The sequence below is a fragment of the Rhododendron vialii genome, chromosome 13a (assembly GCF_030253575.1).
Source record: "Rhododendron vialii isolate Sample 1 chromosome 13a, ASM3025357v1".
NCBI classification, from domain to species: domain Eukaryota; kingdom Viridiplantae; phylum Streptophyta; class Magnoliopsida; order Ericales; family Ericaceae; genus Rhododendron; species Rhododendron vialii.
In genome coordinates this window covers 15,764,523-15,773,870 of record NC_080569.1, presented here as the reverse complement: position 1 = coordinate 15,773,870, position 9,348 = coordinate 15,764,523, and the positions used below count along the sequence as shown (strand labels likewise).

General features: G+C 39.0%; 1 long non-coding RNA gene across 1 annotated transcript; it reads left to right on the top strand.

Moving 5' to 3' along the window:
- Positions 1–6,516: 6,516 nt before the first annotated feature.
- On the top strand, positions 6,517–9,348 carry LOC131312980 (uncharacterized). Its single transcript, XR_009196035.1, has 2 exons — positions 6,517–7,131; positions 9,156–9,348. It is a non-coding gene; the product is annotated as an uncharacterized LOC131312980 (long non-coding RNA).

Below are 9,348 nucleotides of genomic sequence, written 5' to 3'. Positions count from 1 at the left end.
GTTCGCCCTCAAATCCTGGCGATACTATTTGTGGGGAGAACAATTCGAAGTTTTCACCGACCATAAGAGCCTCAAATACTTGTTCACTCAGAAGGAGTTGAACTTGAGGCAACGCCGATGGATGGAATACTTGGAGGACTACAAGTTTACACTCCAGTATCACCCCGGCAAGGTCAACGTGGTAGCCGACGCTTTGAGTCGAAAGGACAGAGCACAGAAGGTCAAGACTGCCATCAAGGAATGGGAGATGGTGGACACCCTTAACGAGTTCAACCTGCGGTAATCATCAGAAAGCGAAAACGCTCGACTGTACGCTCTAATTGTAGAGCCAGCACTTCATCAGGAAATCTTACTAGCCCAAACCTTCGAGCAGAATTGTGAGTTCGTCCGACATCAAATCCGAGAAGGAAAGGCGGTGCCAGGATGGACTATCGAGGAGAATAACAGCCTAAGATTCAAAGGAAAGGTATTCGTGCCTAATGTTGGAACCCTTCGAGAAGACGTTCTCCGAGTAGCTCACCATTCGAACTTCGCAGTTCACCCTGGCGGTACAAAGATGTATCACGACTTGCGAAGAATGTACTGGTGGGAAGGAATGAAGAAGGTTGTAGCACGGTTCGTATCTACCTGTTTGGTGTGTCAACAAGTTAAGGCCGAGCATCAGAAACCTGGAGGAGATCTTCAACCCTTACCAATACCGACCTGGAAGTGGGAGCACATCTCAATGGATTTCGTGACGGGACTGCCAAGATCTGCCAAGTCCAACACAGCCATCTGGGTGATCGTAGATCGACTCACCAAGTCTGCACACTTTTTGCCTGTTAAGATGACATAAAACGTGGTGCAACTAAGCCTGTTGTACATTCGAGAAATCGTACGCCTCCATGGAGTACCGATCTTGATAGTATCTGACAGAGACCCACGTTTTGTATCACACTTTTGGAAAGGATTGCAGAAAGCATTGGGAACGAACGTAAGGCTCAGCACGGCCTTTCACCCTCAAATAGACGGACAAACGGAGAGGACTATTCAGACCTTGGAAGATATGCTGAGAGCCTGCGCCTTGGATTTCTCTGGAAACTGGGAGCAGGATTTGCCGTTGGTGGAGTTCGCCTACAACAACAGCTATCAAGCAAGCATTGGGATGGCACCATATGAAGCTCTATACGGTCGACCCTGCCGATCTCCAGTCTGTTGGACCGATGCTGGGGAAACAGGATTGATCGGGCCTGACATAGTACGAGATACCACGGAAAAGGTCAAGACCATTAGGCAAAGGATCCAAACCGCTCAGAGACGACAGAAGAGTTATGCGGATAAGAGAAGCCGACCATTAACCTTTGCTGTGGGAGATCATGTGTTCCTGAAAATCAGACCAAAGAAAGGAGTCATTAGATTTGGGAAGAAAGGAAAGCTGTCTCCGCGCTACATCGGACCTTTCGACATTGTGGAGAAGATCGGGAAAGTTGCTTATTGTCTAGCCCTGCCGCCACAGTTGGATAGAGTGCATAACGTGTTTCACGTATCCATGCTTCGCAAGTATCTAGCCTTACCCACTCATGTTCTCAATTTGGAAGATATCACCATCGAAGAAGACGCGACATACGAAGAAGAACCGATAGAGATTCAAGACCAAAGTGAGAAGACTATCCGGAACAAGACCATCAAGTTGGTACGAGTTTTGTGGAAGCACCGAGGAGCTGGAGAAACCACATGGGAAAGGGAAGAAACCATGAAGATGAATTACCCTCACCTGTTCGAATCCGAGCGTGCACCTAATTTCGAGGACGAAATTGTTTAAGGGGGATAGGTTGTAATAACTCTGAATTTTAATAAATAAAAAGTTATTTATTATTCAAGTTATTATTTAATTTGCTTGGATTGCTTTGATTTTCTTTTTCCGGTAGTTGGTCATAATTACACTTTAGCCCCTCAAGGATCGTTTCTTGACTTTTAAGCCCTACATAGCAAGTCTAGTTAGCTTCTAACCGGCTTGTTGGAGAAACCAAACTAGGAAGTCACCTAGTTACTTTTTCCTAACCATAGATGGACCATTTTGCCCATCTTGAACCTTTTGAACCTTTTCAAACCCTAGATTAGAAATTGTTTAATTATTTCTTTTATTGTTTTGGTTTTATTCTTTATCCTTTGGACGATAAAAGTTAGGGGAACTATTACCCATTGGATAATAGAAACCCAATTCTTTATATTAAAAAGATTTAATGAAAGATTTGAACAAAGTACTATTACAGACTTTTTAAATGCTTTAAAGTACTTTTTGATTCCCTAGCAACCATTAACCATTGGACAATAACCGTTAGGGTAATTTTTACCCATTGGACAATAGCCTTTCCTTCATTATATTTTGTTAAGTACATGTATATATACACACATGTGTATTTACCTCATTACAAAGGACATGTAGTCTTTTTATAAGACTTAGTTTATTATTTAAAGTACTCGTCCTTTATTATCCCTTGGTTATTAACCATTAGGGGATTTATTACCCATTGGTCAATAGGTTAGTCTTGCCAACTAAGTACTAGGTCTATTAAACTAATATTTTGTTAAGATTTTCGAGAGTACAAAGTACACTATTAAATTAATTAAGTACTAGTACCTTTTGTATTAGTTTAATGGGAGAATCTTGACCTTTTTAACCTTAGAATCTTAGTACCTATGTACTTAGTATTATTCTTTCTTAGTACATATATATATATATATATATATATACATATAAATGTGGGGGAGAGAGAGAGAGAGAGAGGCCGAGAGAGAGGAGAGGAGAGAGAGGCCGAGAGAGAGAGGTGAGAGGGGCCGGGAGAGAGAGGGAGAAAGAGGGAGAGAGAGAGAGAGAGAGAGGGAAGGAAGAAGGAAGAAGGAGGAGGATGGGACTTGTACCTTGATATTCTTCATCCTTTCAACTTTGGAGATGAATATCTTTCATATCTACCACCTTTTGTCCTTGAATTGATATTTAAACACCAAAATCTTGTACAATACTATCTCCATATCTTCCATAGTCCCATCCAAGTACTCAAACTAGCCATGCAAGCCTAAAACTAGGTGGTTAGTGTGCAAGCAAGCCTTAACTTCACCCATCAACCTATCAATCCACCTTGAAATATGAAAGAAAAGTGAGACTTAGAGAGAGAGAGAGGGGGCCGGCCAAAGGAGAGAGGGAGGGAGAGTTTGCCTATAAATAGAAGCTCACTCCAAGCTTTGAACTCACACCTTCAACCATTGCTCTTCCTTCTCTCTAGAAATTCTAAGTGTTCTTGCTTCCAAAGTTCTAGTTTTTTTGTGTTCTTGAAAGTTCTTGAGAGAAACCACCAAACCACTTCCAAAACCACCACTAGATCATTAAAGTAGCTTAGTTAAAGTTAGTATGTTGTTTCTAGGAAAAGAAAGTACATCTCTTTTCCTTTCGAAGCAAACCAACGCCGTTACGCCGCTGAATTTCAAAACCGACAACCAAATCTTCGTAGCCGACCACCGCCAAGAAGAATGGTAGTTATCCTTATCTACTATCCCAAGTATAAAGTAGTTTTGTACCCTAACTCTAAATATAAGTTCATTAGGAAGTAACTTTAATCATTTTATTTAAAATAGATAATGTTATCTTTTGTTGGAAACGTATGAAATGCATGATGTTCGTTATTGGTGATTCAAGCATGTCAAGTAGTTTAGAATTGGATTATCTTGTTGGATTCATTTTAAGTATTCTATAAATGCTTGTCTATGGAAAAATCCTACCGCGGAGTCAATGCATGAAAACGAGACACGGAAATCGAGAAAGTAGAAACATGACACCTAGGGTGTGGTTTATGAAAAAACGTGTTTTGAAAAGGGTGAAATGTTTTGGAAACCGCAATGTGGCCGGACGTGGTAGCCCATTGTGTGGTGTGTGTTTTGTGTGCCAATGGGAACCCGGGACGGCGGAACCATTGTGAGGATACTCGGGAGACCGGAACGGCGGAATCGAGGTTGGGTGTGTGCTTGGTTATCCGCGAAGAGGAGCCAATGCAATGTGTGCCAATGGGAACCCGGGACGGCGGAACCATTGTGAGGATACTTGGGAACCCGGAACGTGGGAACCCGGAACGGCGGAACCAAGGTTGGGTGTGTTAAAAACGAGTTTTGAAATAATGAACGGGTTATGAAATGAGGAAAATGAGACACGACTTACGAAATGTCGCGTAGGAGAAACTCATAACTCTTGAACACCAACGTTGATTGAATCTCGAATGCGGATGTGTCATTGTTAGTTAATTTGGCTAGATAAGCATGCACTATGTCGAAATTATTGACTATATGATGTATTGTTGTAAGTTAAGGGTTAGAAGGTTTGGATTATTCTATTGAGCGTTGTAGCTCACGGTGTTGCCTTTTTGGTAGCCCTGACCTATTATATTGGTAGCGGCGCCGGTATAATATGTCAGACCTCATAGACGAACAGGGTGAACTTTACACCTTGGAGCCGAAGAGCTAGCCCAGATGGAGGAAAAAGCGAAGCAGTAGTTAGGAACCCTAGTTCCCTCCTTGTTTGTTTTAAAGTACTCTTGTAAGACTTTGAGATGTAATAATGAGCCAAACTCTTAGACTCTATTTCAGTTTTCAATAAAAATTGTCTTTTTAACGTACCCAAAATTCGGGGCGTTACACGCTCGTTTATTGGATTTTAGATTTTCGCTTTTTTTGTTTTAGGGACGCCCCAAAACGATGTCGTTTTGGGGTGTGTAGTGGATCATGTAGTGTACGTAGCATTCTTGGCCGAACAAATAAGAAGGTGGGGAAGGGTTTGGTTGAAAGAAAAATGATTTAGTGCAACACACTAAGAAAATTACTCGTCAGGTGCACGCGCAGACGATCGATTATGGAATAAAATTTGGTGTAACGTTGAAAATAATTTTTCGCATTAAATAAACTAACGAGTAAATTAATATATATATATATAGTTTCGATATTTATTAAAAATGCCGGGTGTTTACACTAGGGAAATGTCCCCATGCTACAAGAGGGCTCCAGAATTGGAACCGAGATCTTCGTATGTGATAATCCCTAATGTGACGTAAAATAAGATTCATCAAAGTAACAATACCACTACCATATGGGAAATAAGGTGACTTAAGTTTTCTTTTGTACGTGAAAGTTATCAGCGAAACCATGAAAACCAAACGTATGTTTAGACTCTTGTAAAGTTTGTTTGTTGTATTTTAATCAGAACATTTAGTATCATCTTATTTTTATCATATTGGCAAAAAAATAATAATTCCTGCATGAACGGTATTAATGAAAGATGGCGAATTTAAAAATTTCCAATACATGCAACATATAAAATGAAGGTACGTCCCGATCGATCGACGTAGGTGTAAAATCAGTTCACAATGTCATACAGAGACAGAGTTAATTAATTTAAGGACGAATAATACCAAGTTTTCATGATGTGACATTCCTTGTAAACAATGGTAAAAAATGAAAATCCTGCTGCAAATATATTGTCAGAAATGGCTGCATAAAATTTTTGTTGAATGTCGAGCAATTTGCTGCATGTGTTAAGCAGATGTCCATAACGTACCATCGCATGCAATTGACTGACCAGAAATCTTGTACTACTATTTATTATACATGCACGTACGTACAAATCTAGCTAGCTACTTTTCTTTAAACATGCTATATATATATATAACAAAGGAGGGGAGGAATCTAAAAGATTCTATAAAAATATTCCTTTTCCTCCCATCTCAACCCTTCATTTCTCCACATCCAAGGGTCCAAAAAATGTCCCTCTCACAAATTAACTTTACCATGGCATTACTGTAAATACTTGGCATTTTTAAGGACAAAATTAGAGCACATCAATTTACTAGCTCGCCTCACGCACCAGATCTGAAATCAATCTCTCTGTCTCTCTCTCTCCAGTTCAAAATTCAAACCACACCCACCAACACCGTTCTCTCTCCCTGCCTCCTCCCTCTCCTCTCCCCTCCATCCCTCCCGTAAGTTGATTTCTAGCACTCTGAAAGTCTGATTCATGCTTATCTATTGTTTGGTTGGTATCTAAAAAGAAGAATCAGACTTTGATTTTCAAATTGTATTCTTCTTTCATGAACGATCTTTCTATCCTTCAACCAGGATTTTTAATTTCTATTTTTTTCTTGCTGCAGGTCATAAGATTAATAGCTTCTTCGGGTACTTTGTATTATCATAGATTACTACTTTGATTCTTCTACGTATATTTGTTCTCCAACTTTGGTCCAATGTGTTTTACCAGGCAACCCTGTTGTAACCTTTTTATTTGGGTGTATTGGTGATGTTTGACATGGTAGCTTTTGATTCACTTATTTTTTATGAATCAAGAGATTTTCTTCTTCTGTTTAGTGATTATTTGGGACCTAATCGTTGCCAGTATAAGAGTAAGGCATCATGTGTCAGTAAATGTTTGACACTGGTAGAGGAAACTTCTTCATACTCTACAATAGAGATTATTATTATTTTTTTTGGATAAGCCTACAATAGAGATTTACTACAGAAAGGGTTAATTTTTTTTAGATAGACACTTCTGAGTTTGAGTGCTCAACAAAGTCATGCTATCAGTATATTGTTTCCGTGATGGCAGATTTTTTGGCTGATCTTAGGTAGCTTTCTTACAAGGACTCCTTCAACTTTTGTGCAATTGCCCTAATTTTTTCTCCATTAAAAGTGAAAAGGCTGATGGTTTGTTCCTATACAAAACTTAAAATGTTTCCAGATACGAGTACGATCGAGTTATTATTCATTCCCTGTTCCGAGGTGTTTTTTCCTTTGAGGATACTCGATTAGTAAACGGTATAAACAAGATAGGAAAGAGAACACGGTTTATTGTCCAATGCTTTGTTTTATGGGTTTTCATTGCCCAAATTGCTTTTCGCAAAGAAACCTGAATATTGGATGATAACTTTATATATTGGTCTTAAATATGCGAGCTTGCTTCTTTGTGGGAAAAACCTGTACAAGTATGTGAAAAGTGAAAACATTTGCTTTTTTTTCCTTTTTTTTCTTTTTTTTTTTCAGATGAATGAGGAAAGGATCTACATGGTGGATATTCTACCAGACCCAAAAATGGTCCTCTCAATGCTAATTAGTGGATAGGTAACTTTCTATCTCTTACTCCTTTGTTGCTTTGTGTGTATGGATAAATATAACTTGGAAGGAAAATGGAACTATGATAAGAACTCAGATAAAAACGTATAGAGAAGCGACACATTATGTACAAAAGCCTCAACAATGGTGTACAGAGCTTTTCAGCACCCGCAGTTTCTCAGGGTCATTGAATCTTATGTGTGGCTTACATTTACAGATTGTCATGATTATTTTCTATGGAATACTGTGATGGATAACTAGAATAAACCCAATCAAACTAACCCGAGCCTTATATCTCAATCAATTGGAGTCGGCTACATAAATCCTTTTTCTTGATTGAGCTTTGTCGTAATCATATTTGGATTCATGTCATAAAGATCTGACGGTCTTTTTACGTGTTGGTAGCCAAAGCACAACCCTTTTCCTTTATCCGGGCTTAGACAGACTGAGAAATAAAAATATAAAGCTATAAGCACGAACCGAGTTGATGGATGAATGAACAATAGGAGATTATTCGCAAGGAGCGGGAGGAGTTAAATTATGTTTCTAAGGAGCTGCATGAGTCACATTAAGAGAGAGAGAAGTGTGCACGACTATGGTAATCGCTTAGATTACACGATGGAGATGGAGTATCACATAATTGTTTTATATATTGTTGCTTACTTGGTTACAAAGAAGCTTGAATATTGGTAACATAAGCCAAATGTGTTATTAATTTTTGCATCTATGATGTGTGCTTTTCTGAATGTGTGATTTTTTTGCATTGCTTTGAAACATATTATTAGCACACAATTACATGTATTTTTGATGCATAGATTCGAAGACAAACACGGCGGGTGACTCGGACAGATACATGGCGCTACAGTTCTAAAAAAAGGGGGACACGGACTGAAAATTTTCTACTTCTTTTTTTAGGTATGCAAACCTATATTTAGTCACTAATTAATTAGGATAAAACTCTTATAGAGTGCATTATCGGCTGATTGTACATGCCTATATACATACGCAAATGTGCATAGTATTACTTTTGTGTCCCATTATTGCTGGAGTTAAAAAAATTTTACATGATAAAATATTAAAATTTTTATAAAATCTGCACGTTTTGTCCCCTGCGTGTCAGCGTGTCCCACGATTACAACCATTATAATTTAATGGGCACACCCCATACGTGTCTCATAGGCATCCTCGACGTGGTGCACGTCCCCGGAGTGTCAAACACGTGGCATTTGGTAGTTTAGCATTTGGACTTGGGAACTGATGGCCGATCAACCCTATGCTGGTGTAACATGAAAAAACAGCTTTCCTTTCCATTATTAGCTACCACTGCACAACCATTTATGTCTTAAGCATGAGTGCACGACCATGATCTCTTTTGTTAATCCACCAATTGTTAGTTCTGCTTTTGATTTTAAAATGCAAAGATTATTAGACCTCATGTGCCCATGAAGGATGAAAACATGATTTCTGAATGCAAGAAAACATGATTTCTGAATGCAAGCTTCCTTTATTCACCTAAGTTGATTGTGTGGGGTATTCACCTAAGTTGATTGTGTGGGGGGTTGATCAAAGATTGAAACCTCTCACCTGAGCTCCTGGCTCACTATATGGGGATTCGTTCTCTCTGAGCTCGGTATGCCTGAGCCATGATGGCCGAAAATAATGGAAAGGTCAGTCCCCAACATGGACTGGTTGCTCCTGGTCTTCGTACCCGAGCGCCGGCTACGCTGAGCCTATAAGGCCAGGCATTGGCTTGGCCGTACCGAGCAGGTTAGTGGAATTTAACCGGGCATTTTACAGAGCATGGCCGTTGTGGCCGAATCATCAAATACACAAGATTGATTTGCATTCTTTGTAATATGGCCCCTCTAAGCTTTCTATTATACACATCAAATACACAAGATTGATTTGCATTCTTTGCCTATGGCAATTCTTCGATGAAGCAAAGTATAAAAAAAAAAAAATCATATTTTGCCTCATCTTAAGCCTGTAATAGGTCTTCTTACTAACATGAATGTGATTTTTTATTTTTTCAGGTGTCAATAATTTTGGAGATGGAGCTATTGGATCTTTTGTTAGACAGTTGAGGTCAATAGTAAAATAGAGTAGTTGGTATGAGCCACAACACATACAATTGTACTGTAGTCAATTTCTTTGATTTGTATTTTATAACTTATAAAAATTGCTTGATTGTTTTGGAATTCAATGCGCTAAATTTTGATGATTCTA